The 27,282-nt window shown below is 34.8% G+C and overlaps 1 protein-coding gene and 1 long non-coding RNA gene across 2 annotated transcripts in view; both read left to right on the top strand.

The window, feature by feature from the left end:
- LOC138180311 (prickle planar cell polarity protein 3) overlaps nucleotides 1-27,282 on the top strand; it is a 115,272-nt gene that overhangs the window by 27,623 nt on the left and 60,367 nt on the right. The window lies entirely within an intron of this gene.
- LOC138180377 (uncharacterized) overlaps nucleotides 25,383-27,282 on the top strand; it is a 34,392-nt gene continuing 32,492 nt past the window's right edge. Inside the window, exon 1 of the long non-coding RNA XR_011173286.1 lies at nucleotides 25,383-25,783. This is a non-coding gene — a long non-coding RNA (uncharacterized LOC138180377). The remainder of the gene's footprint in view (nucleotides 25,784-27,282) is intronic.

A 27,282-nucleotide genomic window follows, 5' to 3' on the forward strand; every position in this document is an offset into this window, starting at 1 on the left:
ATATTACCATTAAAATATGAACAGTATACTAAAATAAATAAATTAGTAATAATAATTTGAAATAATAGTACATTCTACACACATCTACATTCAATTAATTTATAGATTTAATTCTTTTTAACCGTATTAATATAGATTATATTCGCAATTTTTCATCCTTTTATAAGCAAATTTTTTGAAATTTTATAGTTTACAATTACTTATAGTTTACAGATTAACAGCAATCAGGGCGCCTCTAAGAAAATTATGGTGCCAAATTCAAATCAATTTGATAAGATCTACACTTTCATCCAACCTTTGCAAACTAAAGTAGCAAAAAGGGGGAAAGAAAGGAAAGAAAACTGCTCGATAGTATAAAATAGCCGAATCACAATGGACGTCCGTCACAGTGGTGAATTTTTACGATCACTCGGTCCGTTTGAAGTCTCTCAAGGAACGAACCGTGCCCTCCAATCGTCGTAAGGTCCTCAAAGTCGAACGCGTTTCGATAGTCCAAGGAGAACCCTCGCAGCTGCCTCTGTCCCGTTCGAAGCTCGTTTTTTACATGAAGCAATTTTTAGGGTGCCGACCGAACTGTGACCATCGAGAAGAAGGGTGAGGGGAGAGGAGGTGTAAGAAGTTTTCTTAAAGAAAGATCGGGGTACCATTCGAGTGTCGAGGCTCTTTCGCGCCCCAACTCCACTCCTCGCGGCTACGACCACCTTTCTCTTCTTTTCCAACCCCTCGAGATGAGAAACTCCGACGGAATACCCTATTAGGAACGGTGCACGATTTTTGGAGATAATGATCCTCGAACTTTTCCAATGGCTTCCCTACAAACGTATAGCCTTTTAACTCGCCGCGGATTACAGAAACTTTCTTCGTCAAATATTTGGAGTGGAGCTGCTATAACGTGCTAATAAGAGAGGTTAGGTTTGATTCTTGATGGTTTGATCTCCAGATTTGGTCTTTCGACGAGGTGAGAATTTGAAGCCCTATGGAAAGAGAAATTATTATTTAAATTAAAAGACGGATGTTATGAAGTAAGTCAGTAAATTATTACTTTTAAAGTAATACTGTAGTGGAATAGTATAAGTAATATAAAGTAAAAGTGAAATAGTATGTATATAGAGTAGTAGTAGGTATAAAAGAGAGTTTACAAAGTTGTAGAAATTAATGATTTCTACACTGAAGACTAGAATTTTTTCATTTTCTAACATCAGGACTCTAGAAATTTAAGAATTCAAGGATCTAGACACCTAAAATCTAAATTAAAGACATCTAAAATTAAAATTGCTTGAGATGTTTTTGAAATATTCGTTCAACAATTTTTTGTTAATTTAAGTCTTCAAAATTTTTTAGCCATTTTCTCATATCTGAGATTCCTAAGAATATCTCAGTTCTTTCTTAATAATATTTGATATTGTTTATTTTATGTATATGTCGTGTTTTTTATATTCTTGAAACATATTGTAGATATAACAAATAACTATGATTAACGAAACTAAACTAAATAACTGAAATATTAAGAAATAGATGAAAGGTACTGATAAATACAAATGATACAGATCATGTGGCTATGATAGCTATGAAGTAGAAACGGCTGAAACGGAAAGTCGTTTGCTGGGAAGGAACGCGTCGACCGCAATTATGCCGTCGTCGACACATGCATCTTGCTGTATTAATCCTAGTTGCGTGATGGATACGTCGTTTCTTGTGGGCAGAGAGCGATTCACAACCGCAGAAGACATACCTTAATCCGTCCTGAAAGGTTGTTATCATTTCTTCACCCCTCGTGTCTGTTTACTATACCGACTGGTTCCCTATGAATTTTCTTGCATGAAAGAAAAATCACTGGCTGCCATTTCTTCTCACAGCTTCAAATTATAATGTAACGTGACATCTATTCTTGCTTAATAAATCTATTATAGTTTCTTGGATTGAAATTTTATCGTGAAATATTACAACTCTTCAGTTCTAATAATTTTTGTATATAATGTATAATTTGTATAATTGGTAAATAAAGTATATTTTATATAAGACTTTATATTTTATTTTTCTTATTATTATATACTCTTTTATTAGAAAAAAATGTTATTAAAAATTTCAATCATTGAAATCCAGGAACGCAAGATTTTGAGCCGTCAAAATTCTAGAAGATTCCTCAATTCCTTCGAAAATTTTTATAGCTTTACCTAATGTTATAAATAAAAAAATTTTGCAATATTGTTATTTTAAAACATTTTAAATAAATTTCAATCATTTCAATCATATCAATAATATGCCAATACGGAGAAATGATTGAAATTTGAAATCTTCCGAAATAATGATATTGTAAAAATTTTCTATTCTAATCATTATTAATCATTAGGTAAAATTATAGAAAATTTTATAGTATTAAGAAACCACAAATTCGTTATTTTCGTTTCGGAAATAATACATAAATCGAATAACAGAAATGACAGATACATGTATACCACCCACATTATTCGCAGCCATCATCGATCCTCAGAAATTCACCTTGCTTCCCGTATTCTTCCGACATCACTCTTGGGACCCGGTTTTTGTTTCGTTTCCCATGCTTTGGTAACTTCGTCGAGCCAAAGGGGAGACAGAGACACACGTGGCCGAAGGGTTGCACGGACCGACCCGTGGCGGAAAGTGAGTTTTCCGTCACCCTTCCACTTTTTCTTTGTTTTCCACGCGCTACGCCAGCGCCCACGCTTCTTTTGCTCGTAAGAACGTTATACAGGGTAACACTACAAATTTACTTCTTTTAGCATTTCCATTTTTTATTTTACGTTAAAAAAATACAAATAAAAGATATAAAAATGAAAAGCAGAACATAACCTCCAAAATTTGCGTAATGTCATTATGTAATGTTATTATAGAAATGAAGTATCTCTCCACATACATGTAGTTTGCTTAAATATTTTTTTGTGTAGTACTATTACTATGTATAATATAATATGTATAATATAATGTTTGCAATGATTATGTTTTTTCGTACTTTTACTTGAGAAATTCCCCTAAATGATATAATAACAATATTTATGATAATAATGATCATAACAATAATGATAACATCAACGACAACAGTAAATCATCTTTATTATATGATATAAATATTGTTTGTAAATGTGAATTAAATATTAAATATATCGAAAAGGAGAATTTAAAAAAGACAATGTTTTTCTTCTATCGTACAAAGGACACTGTTCATCTGACTATTTGTTTATATTAATATGTTTTATTTTATACAAAAGAAAAACTGGAATATAGGAAAAGGTATAGATACATACACGTAAACGAGTTACGCAGTTTATAAATATGCAAATGATAAGGAAGTCGTTGAATGTCTATCTTATGTGGTCGTAAGGAATTGGAGTGTCGTCTTATCTATCGATAATTATTATTTTATTCAGGATAGTTGGCTTGTACGTGTAGACGAGGAAAAGTATTCTCCGTTTTTAGATATATCTCGTGTAATTTAATATCGATTTTATTATAGGGAGCAACGTGTCATCAGAAGTTCTTTGACGAGTTTGTGACTCTCTACCGTGGTAGACTACACTATATAACTATATACATACATAATAACCTTTACGATATGGCGTGATTATAAAATCGACTAACCGTTAAAGTTTATGTGGAAATCGACATAAATCTCAGGAGATACAAATCTGACACCTGAGTCACAATAGACTGAAGTATCTTTCAGCCTTAGTTTAGTTTCTACTGAAAAATGTAGTGTTACATACTTACAACCTTAAATGGCAGTTTCTATTAAAAAATATTAAATGTTTCCCTGTTTGGAACCTTCACGGCTGCATTTCTACTATAATATCCAATAGGTTTCGAAGTGAAATATTTAAGAATTTGTTTTAAAAAGATTGGAGTTTAAACAAAATTGTTGAAGGCCTCAATTGTGAAGATCTCACATTGTACACGGAGGATTAAGACCGCTATATCATCGTACAGGTTACGATGCAGTCCGATGGGGCGATCGTGATAGAGTGCTAATGCGCATCTCGTGCGCGCAGGGTATAGGCGGCTGGATGAGTTATCCCCACCACTTGGCCTTTGTTTCTTGTTGCAACTGCACTTGCAAGTCTCTGGGCATAGTGCGTAAGAGGGCAGCTGTAACTGCTTTAACGAAATAATAGCAAATCTAATTGGCTGATTATTAACCGAAGAACTCTGTGACCTTCTTATTCTTCAATATAGTAATTGTCACGATATAACAAGCTCTTCATTGATGCATCATCTAGCTGTCGCATTGTAACATTCTATTTCATCTTTCATAACATTTTACGAAGTGTTCAAAAATTAGATTACCACGTAAAGATTTTAAGATATATCATCAATAATGGTATAATAATACAAAAGTAAGCAACTAGGAACGATCTATTTCATTCTATTATATTATCTTTTTTCTAACTGTCAAACAAGCTATTTTATGAGACAATAATTATTGCCTCACCCTGTATAGGCATTGGTGAAGCAGAGAGAAATTCTCGTATATCTTCAGCTCGCCGTAGGCAGCACTCAGCCTTCGGGATAAGTTCGTTAGAGCGCTCCGCTGTCTTCTGCTCCAAGATACTCCCGAAGGACGAGGAGGGTCGTTTGGTATTACCTTCACCTTGCTCCTCAGAGGCTTCCCTCCTCCTCAGCCGTCTTCTAATTTCCAGTGTTTCGACGACCGTTCAATTTTCGCAATTTACGAGACCGTTTAACCCCAGTAGGTTCTTTTTCCTTTTTCTTCTTCTTTTTTTTTTTTTTTTTTGTCGGGAAATGATTTAACGCCGACAATGAATGAACTCACTAATTTTGGAGTATTTATTGGTCTATTAGTGATTTCAATTTTGACGTAAGTATCACGGTATGTTCGAATTTGAGTGACTTCATAATTTTTTTTATTGGAAGTGTTCCTAAATGTTCGTCATTTTCTTATACTAAATAATTAATTTCTCCACTTATTTTGGAGTAAGTTTAATCTTAAAAAAAAAGGAAATATATCATTGTCAATCGCTATAGTAAAACAGAACATATTTTGACAGAAATGGATTACAATTGAATTTCTCAGTAAATTAATACTTGATAACATTTGAGTAAATGTTAAAGTCTTTCTTCGTTGATAACTTTATACATTTAGTTGATACATTCTAGGATACGATACAGATTTATATTTTTGGCATAAATGTCATCTAATATCGAAAACATTGGATTCCTCAAAATGATTCTTTTGGTTGTGTTATGCATGTATGAAAGTCGATAGCGGGAAGTTCGCCTACATTAGAGTCGATATCAGGATGTTCCTGAGTTTGTAGAGTAAGATACAGATCAGTCTGGACTTGCAAGACTCAATGTTGGTAATTCAGGACTCGAGAAATTCGATACTCACGTCTTCAAAGTCGTGAAACTCGATACTAGTAATACAGGACTCATGAAATCGGATGCCGCGGATACCGGACGTTCAGAGCATGATAGAGGAGACATGGGAGTCGTGGAATTAGATATAGGCCACTTTTAGGACAATTGGACTACATATTATTGACATCTAGACTCCTAGAATATGATATAATTTTATATTTGTGAAATTATTGAATCTATTAGCAAGATTTACCGTAAGAGTCTCAAAGTATATATTTTGCTATATATTATTATATACTAAGATTACGTACTATTACCTTAGTACGTTAGATAGTGACAAGCAAATATAATATAAATTGGAAGCCATCTTAAACCGAAAGGCAAAAATCACAATAAATAAATAAATAAATAATAAATATTAAGAAGTTCCAAAACTTTAGAAATGACCAAAAGAATATAAATGATTCTAGAAGGTGCCAAATATTTCAGCAATTTCCAAACGTTTTAAAAATTGTAATAACATATAAGACCTCAGACAATCTTAAAGATTCTAATTGTATTAGAGCTCCAACAGAATACCTGGTACCTCTTCTAGGACTGTGAAACTAATTAAGCAGTTTACTAACTTCTCCAATCTCTTTTTCGAGCCTAAAATCCTCCAGAAATCTATTCCATAATTACATAACCTCTAAACAATCAAAAAATTTAATCAAGCTTCCAAGAAATCTCTCTGACATTATTGCTACTAAAACAAAATGACGCAAAAATATTGCAATTTTCACCATATTTTCTCCCCATAATATAATTTAATTCTCCAAGTTATCTCTCAATTACCGTACCAATCCAGTTATCATCAAATCCACACTTATTTCACCAATCAATATTTAAATCAGCTCTCATTAAAGCAATCTTCTATTTGTCCCCTTCCCTACGCAACTTAGAAATTCTCCTTTCTAGAACCAAGAGGAGGAAAAAGAAACCTCGATCAACTCACTCGAAAAATACCGTTCCGCCTAAATTGACTCGACGACAAATTGGTATTGCACGGTTGCCGCCGCAGGAAGGTACGGGCATTATTCGAGCGTGATGATGATGATCGATGCGGCGCGGCGCGCTGGATCCGCGCTTGAATCACTCGCGTTTCTGGCCGCGCGCTGCTGCCCGTCGCTTCGCGTCCTGGCCGGGTGTGCAGGGACGACGGGTAGCTGGGCAAAAAACGCGCTCGCCCGGCGAAGACCGGACCTTGATGCGAAGAAACTCGCTCCTGGCGGAGTGGCCTCGAGAATCCTGCTTCCCGGGAAATCTCTCTCTGGGAAATTGTTTTCCCTGAATTCTTCAACAATTGAGAATTATATGGTCAAGGGGCATGAGTTGATATGGAAATTTTCTTGGGAATGCCTTTTGTTCATGCTTTTTTTTTCTCTTTTCTCCTTTGATTTCAAACGACAAAGTATATATTTTTTAGAGAGTTAAATAGATCTTTTGTAATTTTTGAAAGAATTGTCTATTCTTTTTTCTTGGTAATTACCGTACAATACCAGTTTGGTTACTAATTTGAGGCGATAAGATATACACTTTGTGGAGAGTTGAGTAGGTTCTTTTTTTATTTTTGGAATAGTTTCTTTCCCGTTTCATCTGGTAATTTTTATCGCTAATTGTTGGAATAGTGATTTTTTCTTATTAATTTAAGGAAATAAGGTAAATACGATTGTGTAAGATATTTTTAAGAATATTCAAAATAAACATACAAAAGATTAATCGATTTCTTGAAACGAGAATTATAATCTAGTTTACATAAAAACCAAAGATCTTCCATTTACGTGTTATCATGGTTAATATATTATTCGCGAGGAGCAAAAACGCTTGGAGTTTGCTCAGACCTGATGAATCATTAAGAATGCAAATACGTTTCACGTTGAAAGATGTCGTCCACGGTTTTCTGATATTCGTGTTTCACAATCGTAAGTTCTGGTACACAGGTATATTAAGTCGTTCAAGTGAGAATTATCGAATTCTTGGAAGAAACCCAGATTGTGCCTATACAGATAATGCCTGTAAGTCTTTATTACACAGATTACTCTTAAGAATCCATTAACTAGCAAGTTTACGACTCGAATTACTTGGAGCTTCATTCTATCTCTTAAATATAGCTTTCCTCGAAAGAAACAAAATACTCTTCTCACAAAAAATGCAGTTTAATGAACCTGAATAAATTTTGTATATATGTTTTCCTTATAACGTTTATTATTAATTTCTTAAACTGATTTGTTATATTTATATTAATGAATTTTAAATACAAAACGAATATACAGGGTGGTTGGTAACTGGTGGTACAAGCGGAAAGGAGGGTGATTCTACGCGAAAAAAGAAGTCGAAAATATAGAACACAAATTTTTCGTTTGAGGCTTTGTTTTTGAGAAAATCAACTTTGAATTTTCGCTCGGTACGCGTGCGGTACGTTATAACGGATCTCACTATAGATCGTTGTCTCGATGGAAAAATTAAAAAAAAAAGAAAAAAAAATTTTTATTCTATATTTTCTAATATTATTATATTATATTCTATATAATCCGCTTGTACTACCAGTTACCAACCACCCTGTATAATAAAAATCTACAAATATAAAATTTTCTTTATTTTATAGAATTCTATAGTGCTACGATATTAAGTAAGACATTTCGGATACATAATAAAAAACTACAAATATAAAATTTTCTTTATTTTATAGAATTCCATAGTGCTATGATATTAAGTAAGACATTTCGAATATATAATAAAAATCTACAAATATAAAATTTTCTTTATTTTATAGAATTCTACACTACTATGATATTAAATAAGACATTTTCCGAATACATACCATTACTTATAGTAGCAACGCTTGATATTATAAGTGATGTGATGTTAAAGCGAATTAAATTATGCGTCGTATTTCGTGTCTGCATCAGATCAGAATCATGTGCAGTGGCACATAAGATTTTGTAGTAGTAACGCTGCTAACCTTGCTACCTTGATTCTTCATCGTACGTGTGAACTGGGCATAATAATAGTGAAATTAATTAACACACTCGAGCGTTTCCCCCTTCATTTTACTGAATATAAACAATTATACTTTCCGTTCCTACGTTCGTAAATACAAACCATATACAGTCATATCTTTCCATTTATTCTTAACTTTGATTAAACTACATTCATTTTACATTATAATTACTTTCCTTCTGAATCTCTGGAAAGATTTAGATAATTTTAATCTTTAAACATTAAAAAAGCGTAGGTGAATATAATGATACTTTGATATATTAAATTTAAAATTCATTGGAAGATTTAAAATTAAAATTAGGAGTTTGAAATTAGAAACTCGAAATATGTGAGGTTAAAAATTTTTAACTTTGAAATGTGCATGTTTAAATTTCGATGTTCTAATCTTGAGGAATATAAAATTGAAAAATAAGAAATTTGATAAATTTTAAATTTTGCAGTCGAAACTAAAAAATGTGAGAATGTGGAACTCTGGAAATTGAATTGAAGTAAATTTCCAAAGCAAGGAACCAGGGTGAACCCCCTCTACCGTACTGAAGCACGCCGTTTACCCGGCAGCGATAGCGATACGCGTCTCTGCTATATTTATCCTAATCGCCCCCTTCCTTTTAACTTCCTCTGCGCGTTTCCAACGTTCATCCGATGTTTCTCTCTCGAGGAACCTTCTGCAGAAAGCTTTCCCCGTTTTCGGATCGATCGCGCGAGCCAATCGTCGAGGCACGGACGAGTGCGATTTACGAGCAGTCGGCTTAAACCCTGCGATCCTCCTCTTTCGGGTTGCTGCTTACTTACGCAGCCACCCAGACCGCCTCTCTTTTACTTTTCTCTTCTCTCTTTGTCTTTGAATCTCAGCTAGTGACTGTCGTCGACGACGACAGAGTCCCCTCTGACGATAAACCCTCTCATCGACGACGGGCTTATCGCCTCGAATTATCCGTGCTGTGAAAGAAGAGAAGGACAGTAACTTTGAGATTCTGAGAGTGAGGTTAGGAACAGGAAGATTGTCGTTTCTTTGAAAATTCGACTATCGATGTAAAAGAATTTAATGAAAGTTGATTGAGAAAAATCTAATGGGAAGTCGATTTGGATGCTTTGGAAATGATTCCTTCAGATTGGTTAGCTTAAGTTGCTTAAAAATTAATTGAAGATCAATTGCCATAATTTCGGTCATTTGGAATGGAAATATTAAATTGTCCCAGAAGTTCCTTTCGTTTTATAAGGAAATAATAGATGCACAACATTTTTTGTCTTGTATTATTTTATTGAATTATGTATTTTGCTGCAATAGAACAAAATAGATCATTCAATAAATTAATAATAAATTGTACATCTATTATTTCTTTATAAAACGAAAGGAACTTCTGGGACAACCTAATATGCTTTTGGGGATCAATAAAGATTTATAGGTTAGTTCATGTCTTAAACAGTAATTGAAGATTAATTGTTACAATTTTTTAAGATTTGGTAATAGGGCCTTTTTAGAAATGACACTTGTGATGAAGCTAGTTGATTTCTGAATTGAGAAATAGGTTATGTTTCGCAAATCAAAATGGATCTGTGTGGGTGTATTTGACCTTGTACGTATATCTATATTTATATAATTTCATAATAAATCGAATCAAATATATCAATGAAGATTGTGAGAGTAGTTTTTTGAAAAATAACTTAATCATATTGGTTATACGATTAGTTCCTTTTAAATTCTTCGTTGCTTATTTTCTTGTACTCCACACTCGATTAGAAAAGTGTATAATTCGTATCATACGATGAAAAAAGATGCCATAAACCGTACCATTAATTTTCCCATGATTATCTTAGAATAATCGTCTGGGGAATTTTTCAGCCAATAATGGTAGTGGGAGAAATGATCGAAGCGGCACATAACTCGTAAATCGACCGGATCGGTGTAATTCGAAGCAACTCGCGTGCGCATGCGCGCGAGCGAACTTTACACCCCGATCAGTGTTGGCCCCCGGTAACTGCAGAGTCAGGATAATTTATCGGCAATAATAACGCAGCCGGCAGTCGGTCGCTCGTCAAAACTTTCTTGCCCGATGGCCGCACATATATCACATTCTCTGCGTTTCTCTTATGGCCAACTTTTCCGTTTAATAAGTCTCGGCGATTTTTCACTCTTCCAACAGCCCGCGTCCGGAGAGACAGAGTGTGGAAAAGGGAAAGATCGTCAATTTTTCGGAGGGTGAAAACGACTTTCGCTTTCAAACTCGCGTTAAAAGCGTCTGTGACGTTTAAAAGGAACTTGGACTTATGATACGCGATGAATTTCTTGGGAAAAGAGGTTATGTGGTGGTGCTGTGAAAGTTAGCGTATGGTGTTGAATATTGTTGCAATTGCAATTAGAGTATGTTTTGGTCTATAGATACAGTAGTTAAGCGATGAATTTCGTTTAGAATTCTTTTTAGGTTCAAGATAGGACTTTTTGAAATGTTAAATATTGTGAGAAATATTTGTCATATAATTTTAGTTTTATAAAGGAGGATCCACATTGCAATTCATATCTAATCTATTCATATCTAACCTTAAATTTTTCTAATTTTAATCGTTAATTTTCAATATGTAAATTTATAAATATATAAATTTCGTATTGTCCATATATTTTCCTATATAAGCTTTATTATTTTAAAGAATTTTTGTTTCTTTAGAGATTATTAATTTTTTTGTTTTATTTTTCAAAATGTGTAAGTATATATCAACGAAGGATTATATTTCCGACAATCGTAATCAATATAGGTGAGTTTTTCTTCTTGAGTTTTAATATTGTCAGAAAAATCTAAAAAAATTAAAAATGATAAAATTCCTAAACATCATTCCCGTTCAAATTAAAAATGCCTGCAACAAATGAGTCTCCCGAAACCGTCTTCAATCTTTCCTAACCTGTCGAAGGAAGACTGATGACGGAAAGGAAATTCGCATTTCTCACCCACGTCGCATTTAACTCGACTGAAATGAGTATTTCGACGAAACATTCAAATTGGTAGTTCAGGTGAAGGTAACGGAAGTTAACCTCTAAGCACATGAATGTACTTATCGGCTTGCGTGGGCTTATTTTATGCGCAGTTTATCTGGATTTATATCGTAATAATGATATCAAATTCCTTTAGGGGAGAGACTAAGTAGTGACTACGCCCTCCTTAAGTTTGATTAGAATCTTGTTCAGAAATGTATAGGTTTTCTATATTGGATTATAGTGAATCAAAGATTGTTTATCGAGAATCAAACAGCTTGGTGAAAACGTCATATAAGAAAAGATTGAGGTTAAGTGGTACATAAATAATCAAATGGAAGTTCATTATATTCCATTCTAAAATTAGAGAGTGCTTTTGTACGGGAGGAAGTTAAACAATGAGGAAAGTGTAGCATACTGTTGTTCTCGTCTTAATTGCGTGATTATTAGAGGAGCGAATTATGGACTTGAAGTGAGCATAGCTATGGTTCTCTGTTTAATTGTTCAGTCGGTCTACTTGCTCAAATATGGAGCACGTTTCAACACATGGGATATTATATTCAACTGTTTTTAGATTCATATCAATCTAAATATAACTGTAATCTTAATTAAATTTTACAAATTGAAAGATTTTTAGTTAAGATAAAGGGAAAATTGATTTTAGAAAATATTTATAGTACACATTTAGTTACTAGGTAACATAAAAAAATTATGATTATCAAAACACTTTCGTTATTTTGAAGCTATTAACCCAACTAGTTAAAATTGCCCAGACACAAATGACCAAAAATCACATAAAGGAACAGCGGATAACATGAATCATAATGTAGGAAATATACTAGTTTACAAAAAAGGAGAAAAAAGTGAAAACCACAAACGATGACCGTTACAGGAGGAAACCACATAGAAATTAGACAGTGAGCAGATAGGAAACGCACGAAAGGGAAAGCAGATGAGCAAAAGCATTCCAGGGTGGCAAGATAAAGGATGCAGAGGGGAGATCTGCGGAAAAATACGGGAAGAAAGAGAGTGAGCTAAATTAAAGGGCGTCGTGAACAAAGGCGGATGTGCTTCGAGAGCAAAACAGGCTGCGTGTAGTATAGGTGTACGCTATATAGGTGGCATTGGGGGTGTGTCTACGTTTGCCTCTTCGCGTCGGATCAAAGCGCGTGGCTGCCGCACCGTTGTTGGCTGACGGGAATAGAGATGGAAAGCGAAGATTCGCAGTGAATTTCAATGTGTTCCGCAATTCGTGCCTGGAAAACCATTTTCCGGTACGTAGTTGAACGGAAAAGAAAAGGTATGCAGGTAATACACAAAAAAAGGGGGGGGGGGAGTTGAAAGGTGTAAGTAGAGGAGAGCTGTACAATTTGAAAAAAGAACGAGTCATGGATCAGGAAAATTACGAACACAGGAGTGGAATGAAGGAAAATCGGGTCTAACATCGATTTTAGAGGTTATGTTTGGTTCAGAAATAGGATAACCGAAATTCGTCAAGCTGGGAACCAGGTGTACGTACAAAACATAGCTGCACTCGTGCATGCTGATGAGGAAATGTGACTTATGCAAATACCAAAGGGATATGCGAGCAAAATCTTCATCTCCGTTACCATTTCCTGCCACGATCTGCACTATCTCCGTATTCCTTCCCCCGATTATCCTTGAATACAGGAAGTACGTATATGTATATACCTAAAAGCATGGTTGCGTTTAATCTGTGGGATGGAAAAAATTGTTAAATACCGAGGGAAATGGCGATAAGTGGTAGCATATGAAGAAAGGGCATGAAAAAGTTTAACTACAGATTTCATACTTCATGGATGAACATGGATTCTTGGATTCGCAGTAATTTACCTCATTTAGGCTAATAACAAAAATAATAATCGTTTAGTACTACGTGAAGTTGGATCGGTTTCGTGAGCTTCAATATCCGCTCGTTAGGTAGTGCTGTAGTCTCATTTTTCTTACACAGCTACTTACATAGACTTGGATCGGATTCCCTTTTGTTTTCCATGAAATTTCTCTGCACGAGATCGCGATCGATCACGCGAACTTGTTCCTTCCAACTCTTGTGTCACGCGAAACCATACAAGGTAGCTATTGCGCGTTCTTTATCCTCTTCCTGCGCTTCGAAAAGTTTCTTTTTCCGCTCGTGAGGCGTTTCGCGGATGATCGAAACTATACCAATGCGCGCGTACACGCACAGAAAGCTTAAGGAAGGACGTCTGAAACGATTCGCGTACGGAGACACGTAGAAAGTGGTGTAGCTTTACCGAGAGAAGGCGAAGACCGAATCACAGGCAGACACCCCCCTGATTTACCATAAGAATGGTCCCCATTATCCCGTAGATCCGCGCCGGGAGATATTCCAAGTCGAGAATGGCCGAAGCTGGCTAAGGGGCTGGTGACAGATGCTCTGTATGCAAATTCTCGAGCACCCGTGAAAACCCCATAACACGCCATCCTCTCGCTGATTCTCTTCTATACCCCTCCTCTTTCCACCTGCTCCCTCTTTACCACTCCTTCAACATTGCCGTTCTCGAAGCCAAGACGTTCACCGTGATAAAGACTTTCCTCAATCTCCGTCTCTCTCATTTCATCATCTTCGCTAACTTCTCTTTTTTGCTCTTTCCTTCTCCCTCGATTGCACAGTATACGACGATGTTCTTTCTCCCTTTGATTTTCTGTCCTTCTCAGACGGTAATGTAGGTAGGTTAGCCTGTCTCGTTTTTACCATTACGAAGTCGTTCTTTGTCGTGGAAACTCACCCGGAACAAAGGGAACGGGGAGGCGTATCTCAAAGACGGGAAAGGCGTTAATTGAAAGGAGGCAAGGTTCGGCCCAATAAGATTTCGTTATTCCTGCGCGAGAAGAACGTCCAGCACCAATTTCTCGATCTTTGCGCCGAAGAGGATGGTTTCTTAAGCTCTCGCTTGCGCTGACCCCTCCAGGTACACTCCAGAGAGAAATTCGTTCTGATGTGGAATTCCTTCAGTAGTTTGGATGAACTCCTAATTTTGTTTGAACATTAATAGAATATGAAAGAAACATAACATTTTTTTTAATATTATTGTCATTATTATTAGTAGTATCTTTTGATACATTTCTTCCTCAAGATTTTCTTTTTAGGTGGTTGACGATTTAATAAGCTATTTTTGATGGTTGTTTATATCATTGTATTATTATCATTTAAGAAAATGCTTTATTGTAAAACAATAGGATGAGCTACCAATAACGCCCACTCAATCGATCACAATCTCGTACCCTGCAATTATCTTCTTGGTACCCTCAAAGAATTAATTAAATAATCGTATTAATGGCGCTGTTCGAGGTCGAATTCCCCTAGTCATTCTTCGACCGTCTTTTCTCCCCCACCTACCAATCGTTACTGGATTCGTGACTGGCAGTTTAGATGTAGGCGACAGCAGCAGGACGGTGCCTATCTTGAAATTAATTTAATTAGTGGTCGGCGTAGACCCAAGCTTCAGTCAAATGCTCGTTAATCGCACCTGTCGTTCCAATCATCCAGCATTGCCTTTACTATGTGAGTACTTATCGTATAAACCTGTTCCAAATGGCTTCTGTCTCCATGAGGGATCTTAAGGGAAATCCTGATTTAAATATTATCAAACGTTATAGTTTTACCTGTATGTACTTAGAAATGTATATTGCGTAAACAGATTTATAATTTTGGAAAGTAGTTTTCAAGTACATTTTCTTTTCATTACAAATACATTAATCAACTATCAACCCTTACTGATGAATGTCATTTAACAGTTGTGTGCGGCACGTGCAAATAACAGATGACGTTCTAGAGTTATGTGATTGGAACTAGAACTAAGACGCACGATGCTGATGTAGAGGAAATAATCTCTAGAGAGTCGGAATGGATTAGAGTTGATATGTGAATCTAATAAACTATATTTCCAAGGACATTGTAAGATTTTTTGGCAAATTTTACCATTTGATCATCTTACTTAATCTAACATTGTAAAAGGAAATTCCATAACCTATAATTAAGTTTTAAAGTAAATTTTATCAATTATAAAACATTTGATCACTCTAAAATTGTAAAACAGAATTTTGTAACTTATGAATAACAAGTTACAAGTAAATTTTAACAATTATATGTATAGAGATCATTTGATTACTTTACTTAACATAAAATTGTAAAGTTATAAAAAGAGAGTCTATAACCTACAACTTGTAACTTATCACTTCAGTGACACAATTGGGACGACTATACATTACACATACTTATCTGCCTTTTAAACGAAATATCGTGACGATGAATGAAGTGGTCGCAGTTCAAGTTATCGAGATTCAGAACTCTTCCCTTTTCATAACGACTGACTCGTGCCATTTCGACGCACCTTGAAAACTCTCGCTTTAGTACGTCTAAAATGCCTCGAAAATCAAGCATACAAAAGAGAAAATGAATCGCGGGGAATGAGATTGGTAGTGGGACGTCGAGAGCGGAGAACGAGAAAGAAAGGGTCTCGAGGATCCGAGAAACGGTCTCTTGACTTAATACAAGGAAAGAAAAAGAGAAATAGAGTGACGAGATGCCCGTCGGATGAAATTTCATCACGGGAATTCAATTAAAAGTAATATAGAGAAGGGTCGAATTCCGAGAGAAAAAACAGTTGTTTACTGATGGATAGATAAGTAAATACGTGAATAGATAGACAGATTTATCATCGGCCAGTGTTGTTTACTGTCTACGTTAACACGTTCATACGTATTAGCTCATATGGTGTGTCTTAATTATCTCAAACTTTTGCGGTTAGGTTCTCAACAATAACCTCTGACGCATTTATTGAATTTTTTAGGTTATGTATTTTATCAAGGAGATATAGGGGGACAAATTTTCTGCTGACATAAATAAAGTGTAGAGATTGAAGCAAACATTATTAGTTTAAAAAAATAAAGACGATTATAATGAAAAAGGCATACAATCTCTGTGAAGGAATAATCATATTTATGGATTAATGTATTCAAAGAGATAAATACATAACATAAAAATTTATTTCAGTGAATTATATGATTCCTACGTTGCGCTCCTTATTTACAACTTTAATCGAGTTCTTTTAAATATCTCATCTGTCTGCAATAATGTGATTAGATTATGTCATAAATTGTATATGAATGAGGAAAAATCATGAATATTATATAAATGGTCAGTTTATTATTTAAAACTCTCAAATCGTATGCAGGAAGATAGTTGTAAAACATCAAATTGCAACATGTTCAAGCGCATAAAAGTTGAATGGTAACCAAGGTATTAATTCCAGATGTAAACTCGGGCACACAGAACCATAATCGTACCGAATTTAACCTACCGCATGCACCACTACAAATGCAAGTATATGGGCATTAAAAGACATCCAACGGATGATTAACATCATCAACTTGGATCTGTAGAAACTGATGGCGTGTATGTAAACCTTTAAAATGTAAATTCAGCTGAATTATCATCTATCTCTGCAAAAGCCGCGTAAAGTTAAAACTTTGTAGTTAGTAATACATATGTATGTTTTTCTATATCCAAGAAAGTACGTATGAAACAAAAGGCTTAATCAAATTTATAAAATCAGGCCAGTGTAAGTATACTCTGGAATCGAAGACATGGCCTGGCCTTTGATGAGCCATAAAGAACTCGTTCCAGATTTTACGAGACGCAACTGCTACAGGCTTTAATTAACCATACTTTCATATTGCATTTTTTGTAGTCATAAATAAAGGGGAGCCGGTAATTAATTTAAACGAACCAATTAAACGCAATGTAGCGGCGTAAAAAATTATTGAAAATCAAATTTAAATGGAGTTGTCGTTTATGAAGCTTGTTAAGCTGTCGCAGCGCCACCTGGACCTACAAATTTTTCACTTCGCAAGTTTCTTCTGACAATGTAATTATTGCTTGCCACTTTCACAGGTTCAGGTTAACTCATTAAGGACCAAACGCCGAAATAATTCGCAAAGGTTGCACAAACGCGACATTATTAGAAGATGCTAATAAAGTAACCTATTATTTTGTCAATGTAAAAAGTAATATAAAGAAAAAATATTAAACTTAATTTAAACTGGGTGAAAGAAGAAACAGTGATGAAAGAAGATATTTTATTCAAATCCTTGGGACTCTTTTCGCAATTACTAACCTGCGAACTTTTCATAGGAAATTTGAAAGTGCAAAATTTTGCAGCACGCACATAACATGAGAAGATATATGAAATGTTCAAGAATAGTGCTTTTTATAATACTTGTAGATAAAACAATTTTCTATCGAAGTTCTATTTGTTTAATTATATTCTGAAAAATGTGAGTTTGGATAAAAAATAATCGCAATGCTAGAATACAGAATTCGATAATATAAATTAACTGGAAAAAATTGCAAATGAAATGTTGGTCCTTAACGGATTATTAAGGAAAAATGAAGCGGATTTGTGAAAGGGATGATTTCGAATTAAGAATGAAAATATCTCTCTTTTAATCGAAAGAAAGAGAAGGAGAAAGAAAGAACAACGTCCACCATCAGCAGAAAATTGGAGATGGACCAGAAAGTTTCCACGACTCCTTATTGTTTCAACGACAATTAGTAGGTTAGGGATGTAGAGGGAGCGTCTGCTTCAGGAAAAAGGCGGCTATTGGAAGACGAGGGAGCCACGGTAAACTTTTTCGCCGTGTACTGCCAGAAAATTCGTTCAAAATGGTTTGAATTCTTGTCTCGGAAGACGAACGGTCGACGCGATTTCGGAATACTGATGCGTCACACCGAATATCGAAGGGGATTGGTTGTTTCTCTATTCCTAACCTCTCCCTGTCTCATTCTTATCTTTGTGTTTCACTAGTGGGGTGAAAAAGCGAACGCAGTTCAAACGACATCGTATAACCCACGTAAGAAATATCGCAGAAGATAATAATAGCATGCCAGTTTCGTATGCGTAATACATTTTTATGGCCGTTAATGGTGTAGAGCGTAGACTGTCCGCTTAAGATATATGACACTCTAGAACATCGCTTATCTGTAGGTTAGGTATCGATATATATAAGTAAATAGATCGTTCCTATACGGCGCAGAATAACACGTAACGTACACCCACGAAGAAATAGATTAGTTGATGAACATTTTTTACTGTTTGCTAAATCAAAAGCTGATCAGAATGCAGGAGTTTATAAGCCTGTAATAGATAAAATAATCTTAATAACAAACTTTGATTTAAGTCTAACATAACGTTTAAGAAAATAGAGAATATTTCTATGTATACTATGTAGGATAGTAAACACGGCGGAACGCACCCGGTGACACTTATTTTTTTACTGTTTGAGAAATGGAAAATTAATCGAAATATAGAAGTCTGTAATGGTTTCTTATGGAGGTTAGAATAATCTCAATAAAAAAATGTTGATTTAAGTCTAATATAAAGTTTGAAAAAGTACATAACTACAGAATATTTCTACGTATACTATGTATAGTATGTTAGATAGTAAATTCTTTTAATGTCCATCAAGGTAACTAGTAATAATTGCATCGAGAACTCAATGAGCGTGTTAGTTTTGCACAGTCTATGTACATTCCTGCTGGTCGCAGGCATGCGTGCATTTCTCATTTACAATGTTCATTTGTCATTAACTTTTATTACATACACCGTACAATGTGACTGCTGCTATTCAAGTAATTAAATAAATCTTTTATGATTAAAATACAAATTCTAAAACACAATTATACAATTTTTAAAATACATGGCACTCCAGCACTAATAAAATATTTATATTGCATTGACAATAAATACCAACTCTACCATTTCTATTACTGACTGCAAATTGCACCTAGAATCTTTTTCTATGTGAAACCATGAATGATAAAATTCCTAGGGGTAACATACCATAGATGCTATACCTTTTCTGGATCGATCCGACATTCATGGTGTTATATCAGCGTGAAGTTAGGGGGATCATCCTTTATGCAGATTCTTCTATGACATTCGATTCTTCACGATGGAATTCGTTAAAATTCGTTGGATAGAACATCAGAGTGAACGAAAGAGAAAGTCGGTCGGATCTGTGCCAGAAAAATAAAAAATAACGAGGAAGGTTAAGAGGGTGGCCGATAAACGGCGGGAAATGAAACGTCCTCTTTTTCCCTCCGGTTTAACGTCCGCGGAAATGCGCCCTTGAAAGTTTAACTCTCCTCGTTCACCCGTTTATCACGACGACAAACACTCTCCAGCCGCCAAGATTCTTGCCAGCCATTCGATTTTTAGCGGATAAACGGTCCCTTTGGACGCTACACCCCACGACTCATATCTTTTAAGTAGAAGAAGCTTAAGACATTAATTTATTATTTTCTACTCCATTCCTATATCAATAAGTAAATATAAAATATTTTTTTTCGAATATTTTGTTTTTTAGAAATAATAAATTGTTATAGCTATATATATGTAATTTTATAGTTTATAGTTACATATAATCTTCGACTATGACGTTAAGGGAAATTGGAGCAAATGTACTGTATTGGACCAGTGCAATATAAATTAGCAATTAGATGGACACTGAAGCTAGGGCATAGAATGTTATTGGATTACGAGGCTAGAAGTCACGTGTCAACTACAGATCGTTTTCCCTAGATAGTACTTTCTTCTTGGAGATAATGTAGCTACAAATAATATTCCAGCATCCCAAGCTTCATTCGACGATATTAACCTCGATGCAATGATCATAGAAATTCCAATTTTCTATATGATGTATTCTCATAATTATCTGAAATCGAAATTTTGTTTACAAACAAGTGAAAAATAAATAATACTTTGTTTCGAAAATATTACAAATATACAATAAACCAAATTCTACTCTTTCTGTATTCAAGTTATACAGGGAGGTTGGTAACTAGTGGTACAAGCGGAAAGAGGGTGATTCTACGCGAAAAAAGAAGTCGAAAATATAGAATAAAATTGTTTGTTTAATTTTGTTTTTTTTTTTTTTAATTTTTCCATCGAGACAACGATCTACAGTGATATCCGTTATAACGTACCGCACGCGTACCGAGCGAAAATTCAAAGTCGATTTTCTCGAAAACAAAGCCGCAAACGAAAAATTTTTATTCTATATTTTCGACTTCTTTTTTCGCGTAGAATCACCTCCTTTCCGCTTGTACCACCAGTTACCAACCACCCTGTAGATCTGTCCAAAATTTCCAAATTCTCTATTCCTTCTATTATCTCATACTATTAAAATCAGTATTCTCCAATATTTGCTACTTCTTAAAAGTATTCTATTTCTTTTAATCCCGTCACAATTCCATTACATTTCATTGCAGACACTCTGAATATTTATTGGATTGAAATTCAAATCCAATGTAACCAATATTCAAAAGGCAAATATAATTCTCCCTGGAATCCAATCAGGATGCTAGGAAAGACTTGGCCAGCACGTTTCCATTGCTCTGTTTACCGTCAACTTGGCAATAGCAGTTATTTTCAAAAGTATCTTCGATGGTAATCGATGCTACGGCGGGGGTAACTTCCTGGGGGTAGGATTTACGGGCAGGGGATCCATTAGAATCCAGCGACTCGCGCGCAACCAAGGAAATACGGAAGGTTGCAGGGTGGAAGCGGCGAATTGCAACCCCTCGCGGCATACGGCGCGCGTTTTCCATCGGGCCAAATAGAATTTGCGGTCACTGTCGTCGTTCCACCCTGCGGAACCTCTACAAATGCTCAACCTATCTCTTTTCCACTTTCTACTTCGTAGAAATTTCGTCTCTTATTCCTAGGAAGCCTCTTTCTGCGAATATTCTACCCTCCTTACGGTATTTCTTATTTCTTACAGGTGTTCTGTTTTCTTTGTGCAGGTTTTATGACCCTCTTAAATTGTTTCTTACGTAGATTTTGGTTTTTGTTCGGGTTATTAGATTTTGCCACATGTAATGACTTATCTATACGCTTTCAGATTAAGGATAATGATACTGAAGGATTTCTTCACACCGTTTTAAACAGAATATATAAAGAATGTAATATAATAGAAGGTAATATAAAAAATTTAATGTAAAGGATATCGTATAAAGAAATGAAGATTTGTTGTTAATTAACAGTTCTTTATTATTAAGAAACATTTTATATAAAAAACTAAGGAGCATCAATAGACAGTCAATTTTATATACAGAGAGCTTTTCTAGATAGGCAATATGTTTTTTCCTTAACATAATTTTGGTAATCGTTTGTTGCAATCAAAAATATGGAATATACAGGGCGGTTGGTAACTGGTGGTACAAGCGGAAGGGGGGTGATTCTACGCGAAAAAAGAAGTCGAAAATATGGAATAAAAATTTTTTTTTTTAATTTTTCCATCGAGACAACGATCTACAGTGTAGTCCGTTATAACAAGACGTGATAGAGTGCACGCGTACCGAGCGAAAATTCAAAGTCGATTTTCTTGAAAACAAAGCCTCAAACGAAAAATTTTTATTTTGTATTTTCGACTTCTTTTTTCGCGTAGAATCACCCCCTTTCCGCTTGTACCACCAGTTACCAACCACCCTGTATATTGAGCTTATAGGTTTATAACTTGTCCCCAGTCACTCCAAATTCATATGATTTTTTATCTGAATTTTAAAGAAACAATATGTCTATATAATCTTTAAATTTAGATCTGAACCTGAATATGTAAATATGAATGATACTTTGTTTAAAACTCTCTCTCCAAATTTGAAACAAACTATAATATTTAAAATTTGCTTCATTATCAAAATGATATAATCTTAAGCAATTTGGGGAAAGGATCAACCACTACAATTTCAATCAGAAATAACATAATATTTATATTTAAATGTGAGTCTGGCTATTTGAATCTAAATTTGAATAAAATTTTATTAAAACTCTTTTTATAACCAAGCTATAAAATACATTCAAAATACAATATTTTAGTATCAAAATTGGTGCAATTTTGAACATATTAAGAAGAGAATCAACCACTATTGTTTCAATCAGAAATAAACTTGACCAATACAGGTTACCAATCAGCGTATAGAACAAAATTCCAATCTCCTTTGAACAAAGAAAACAAAAAACGAAATGAAACGTGAAAGAGAGAAATGAAATTGGAGATAGCGGCCCAGCCTCCATTTGTTTGTCATGATCGGCGTTCAACGAACGACGTCGAATCAGTGAGTTAGCATAAATTGCGGGCACGCGCAAATCCAGAGTTTATCCGCGGCAGAGTTTCTCCCCGATGAGCGATTCGCATGTAAACGACATCCGGTATACTGCCCTTTGGCGACCGCTCGTAAAACCGAGGACCACCTGCTGCCTCCTCTTTCTTCCATCCGAATACTGCGACAATCTCTGCACACAACCCGTACACACCGAACTTCTATCTAAGTATATACGAAATCCAGGATCATTGCCTAGAATTCACCGGTACGTGAACAGGATTTTGCAGAAATAGACGAGATTTCCGCAGGTTGCTGCTCTTAGAATTTCTATGAGTGAAATAGAAGTTGCCGGAATTTCGGACAGAAAATGGTGCTGGAATATGGGCTGCATACTTGAAGATTGAATTTCATTATGGTAGCAATATGTTGGTTAATTTATGGTATACAGTCATCGTCATATCGAGAAAAACACCTGGAAAATGATACTCGTATTAAGAAAAATATTCAAATTTATATTTTCATGTATTCGCATCCAAATGTAACTTTTTAGTTTCAAATATACAATGAAGTTTCCAGTTTGAAATTCAAATTCGAAAATGTCAATTTACATTCAAAATCTTCTATTTAAATTTAAGTTCAAGCCTGCACATGCTACATCAAATTCAATTGACCTCAACGAAGCTTAGATCCAAATATACACGTTCAACTTAAAGTTTACGTTTCCAAATTCCAATCCAAACTGCACTTTATCTTATTATCAAACTCACAAGATATATCAAGAAACAATAAATCAAACACATAGAATAAAATCTTTTTAATAAAAAATATAGAATAAAATAATTAAAATAAAGTAAAAAACACACACATAATGCATACATATAATATGTATATAAAAAATAACAATAATATAATATGATATATACAATACATGTAATATATAACAGATAATACGAAATGTATATATATACAGAGTGGTTGGTAACTGGTGGTACAAGCGGAAAGGGGGTGGTTCTACACGAAAAAAGAAGTCGAAAATATAGAATAAAAATTTTTCGTTTGAGGCATTGTTTTTGAGAAAATCGACTTTGAATTTTCGCTCGGTACGCGTGCACTTTATCACGTCACGTTATAACGGATCTCACTGTAGATCGTTGTCTCGATGGAAAAATTAAAAAAAAAATTAAAAAAATAATTTTTATTCTATATTTTCGACTTCTTTTATCGCGTAGAATCACCCCCTTTCCGCTTGTACCACCAGTTACCAACCACCCTGTATATATATACCTGAATGTATATATTCAATCTGAAGTTCAAGTTTCCAAATTCTAATTTAAATTCCACCTCATGCTGTCATCCATTCCACAAGCCACGCCCACAGGACCACTTCTCTTTGTCAGTCTCCCTAATAAACAAATTTCCACATCTTGGACAGCGCCTTAGTCTTTGCTCTAGACAAACGTCCTTAAATTCCCCTAGGAATCTGCAGAACATTCTCTATCTATCATACAGCCACTTTCTACGTAAGAAAAATCATCAATTCTATCATCTCAATCGACAAGCGTCCCGATCTCGTTATGGACATCTACCCACTTTTTTATGGAAGATGAACTTTTTTATGGGGCTTTTGAATTTCAAAAGCTTTACATAACCAAGGAATCGCCCCGACGTCGCGACGCCTCTTCAGGAGTCAGGGGTTGATACGTTAGACGCGAGCTCATCAAGAAAACGAGTACCCATCGTGAATACTGATGTGCCATGATCGCGGGGGTAGCTTCTACCCGCCCCCATAATTCCCAGTCTGTCCACCGGTAGCTAGGTTGAGTGAAGTCGACTACGATTCTTCCTATTTTCCACGGAAGATGAGTTCGTTTCCCTCGTACGATCACTCGTATTGTATTCCAATATTCAAACCGCCTTTGCGATCGTTATCTGAAAATGGAAGACACGAATAATGTTGGAGAGTGGGGAGACAGGTTTTCTTCAGGGAGTTTGCATGATCCGACAGGGATTATCGGAATATAAGATAGGGAATATGAAATGGGGGTATATTTTCGTGTATGGAATTTGATTGGAATGATTGATTTTGTTCTAGATATTTTGTTGTTGGGTATTTGTAACGCAAAAATTTGAATTTTGGGTTCCTAGTATCATGTAGTAGAATTTTGTGATGTAATTGTAAAATAATAAAATTATAATTGCGTTGAAGTTGAGTTTCATGTAGCTTTATTTTACAAGATTTTATTTCTTATTTATTTAGTTACCAGTTATTCTAGTTTATTAGTTATTTTATTTTATTACTACATATATTACTATATTATTTAAATACGAGTAATATTTTAGTATTGTATTCTTTTACTATATCATATGGGTAGCAAACATAAGACATATAATAGAATACTTACAAATAAGAGGAACCTAGACGAAAAGCTTTAATTTAATGTATATTCTTTATTCTGCTCTTTAGAGAAGTGAAAATGTCACTAGCTAAAATACTAAAAAATTACTAACTAAAATAACATCTTTAAAGTACTATATACAATTATAACCTTCTACGACATGTAAGAATTAAATGAAAAAGATTTCACAAATATTAAATTACACAATGTAAAAATATATAAAGAATGACTACATATTTAAATGAATTGTATGGAAGTGTTCAAACGAGAGCGGCAGACGCATTCATGTAACAAGTATAAAGGCTAAAAACCGACAATATATTATGGTAGAGGAAGGTGGACCGGAAAGAGGCAGCGTGGTCGCGCGGCAGCCGCCACGTGCTTCGAGTCGAGTAGTGGCGAACAGCACCGAACATGGCCGAACGCGAGATTTCATGTCAGAACCCAGTGTCGGAATGCTTTGCTCTCAGTCGTAGGCGCGTGCCACGTACCGCCGTGTCACCAAGTGTGGGTGTTTGCTCGTTTTCCTCGTTTTGACATATCTCTTCGTGCCGCTACTCGCGTGTTACTCTATTTAACAAATCGTCGACAAATATCGATATAATTTACTACCAACTGTATATTCATCGATTTATCCAATTAATTTATATAATTTAAGTTTAGCTCAAATACAAACTTTTTCGTAATCTATAAGCCGACATGAGTTTATGACATTATCATTGGTGAAATAGTGATTAAGTGGTTAAATAATATCGAACTAGCGACTCGAAAATTTATCGAACGACGAATTTCAAAGATTGAGTGACGTGCAGTGTCACGTGAAGCGAAATGAAGAATCGCTTAAGAATGTACCGGTGGCAACAACAACGACACATCAGATAAGAGGTAAGCTGAGAAAGAACTGGTAAAGTAATGTTTCGCAAACTGGCCATGGTTAAAGACTTGTTTGGCCAGTTATCCGAAGCGGTATATTTTTAGGAGCCTTTTTAGGAACTGCTTAAGAATTTTTTTATGAATTTTCTTCCAGCGCATATTGAGATATGGATAGATGAGATATTTTTATTTATATTATTAGATAGTTTTATTTTACATACACAACACTAGGGTTTTCTACTACGAAATTTTACAAGTCAGTTTTATCAATTACCAATGACACCCTATTGCATTACAGTAACAATTTCAGTCACAAATCAAAAGCAACTAAGATTGTAAAGTTATAAAATTTTATAACGTACAATCCTCAATTTATTATTTGTCAATTATTACTTATTATTATTATATTACGTATTAAATTATTGTTTTAGAGGAGAACTCAAAGGTTCATTCTTAGAAATATGCTTTAAGAATTGGTGGGGATAGCGATGGTTAGTTAATAAAGTAAAATCCAGTTCACTTAAGGCGACATAGTTGTATTATATTACTTTTTCTGAGAAGTCATTTTTGTGTATCACTTCGAGACCTCACTCTGTTCGTCGAAAGGAATACTCTGTGATTCTCATTTGATTTATTGCGACGACGGCCGACTTCGCTGTGACAAGAAACGCGGAACGGAAATTGAAACGGAACGATGACAGAGAGAACGACAGTCTTTGAAGATGCGCCAATTAGCGGGCAAGTTTTCGAGTTTGTCCGCACGAAATGCCAAGGACCGTTACTTAGTGGTGCAGCTCTTTTCAACGCATTTCGCGTTGCGATTTTTAATTAGCTCCCGGTCGACACTAGAGATTAAAGTACCGCGGCATGCATATTCACTGTTGCGGTTAAGTCGTTGGTGTTTCGTCCGTTGGAAAATACTGTGATTCGCGCGGCACGGTGTTTTGAGGTTATGAGTGACAGAAATAATTTTTCTCATGCGGAACGAGTGAAAAGTTCAAAGTTAAAAAACTAAATTACGAAGGATTAAAGGAGAAAATTCTGTTAAGTAACAATATTTCATTTCTTTATGGTCATATTCAGCTTGCATGTGTAATTATTAATATAACTGAAATGTATCTGATTTTGGGATGGTGAAAATGTTTTATTAAATTCAATAATTTTGTACAATGATTTGCAACTACATTCGTGAACTGTAACCAACTAGTACACTACTGAGACTGTTTACATTTTTCTAAAAGTTGATTCTTTATTTTATTTGTCTTTGCTCATAAATTTGTAGTAGATATTACTATGTTACGTTTAATTCTTTTATATCATTTTATTTTCAAACTTATCTTTCAGCTAGAATTAATTGTTATACCACCCAGGCTATTCACATTTTTCTTGAAACTAATCCATTGTTACTCATTTCTATTTAACCATAAATTCATAGTATATATTCATAGTAATCTCTAATAACTATGTTATTCTCATAACTTCCGTAAACTTCGCTTTAAAACATATATATG

This window comes from Bombus flavifrons, chromosome 1 (assembly GCF_040668555.2).
Source record: "Bombus flavifrons isolate JBK064 chromosome 1, iyBomFlav1_principal, whole genome shotgun sequence".
Taxonomy (NCBI): domain Eukaryota; kingdom Metazoa; phylum Arthropoda; class Insecta; order Hymenoptera; family Apidae; genus Bombus; species Bombus flavifrons.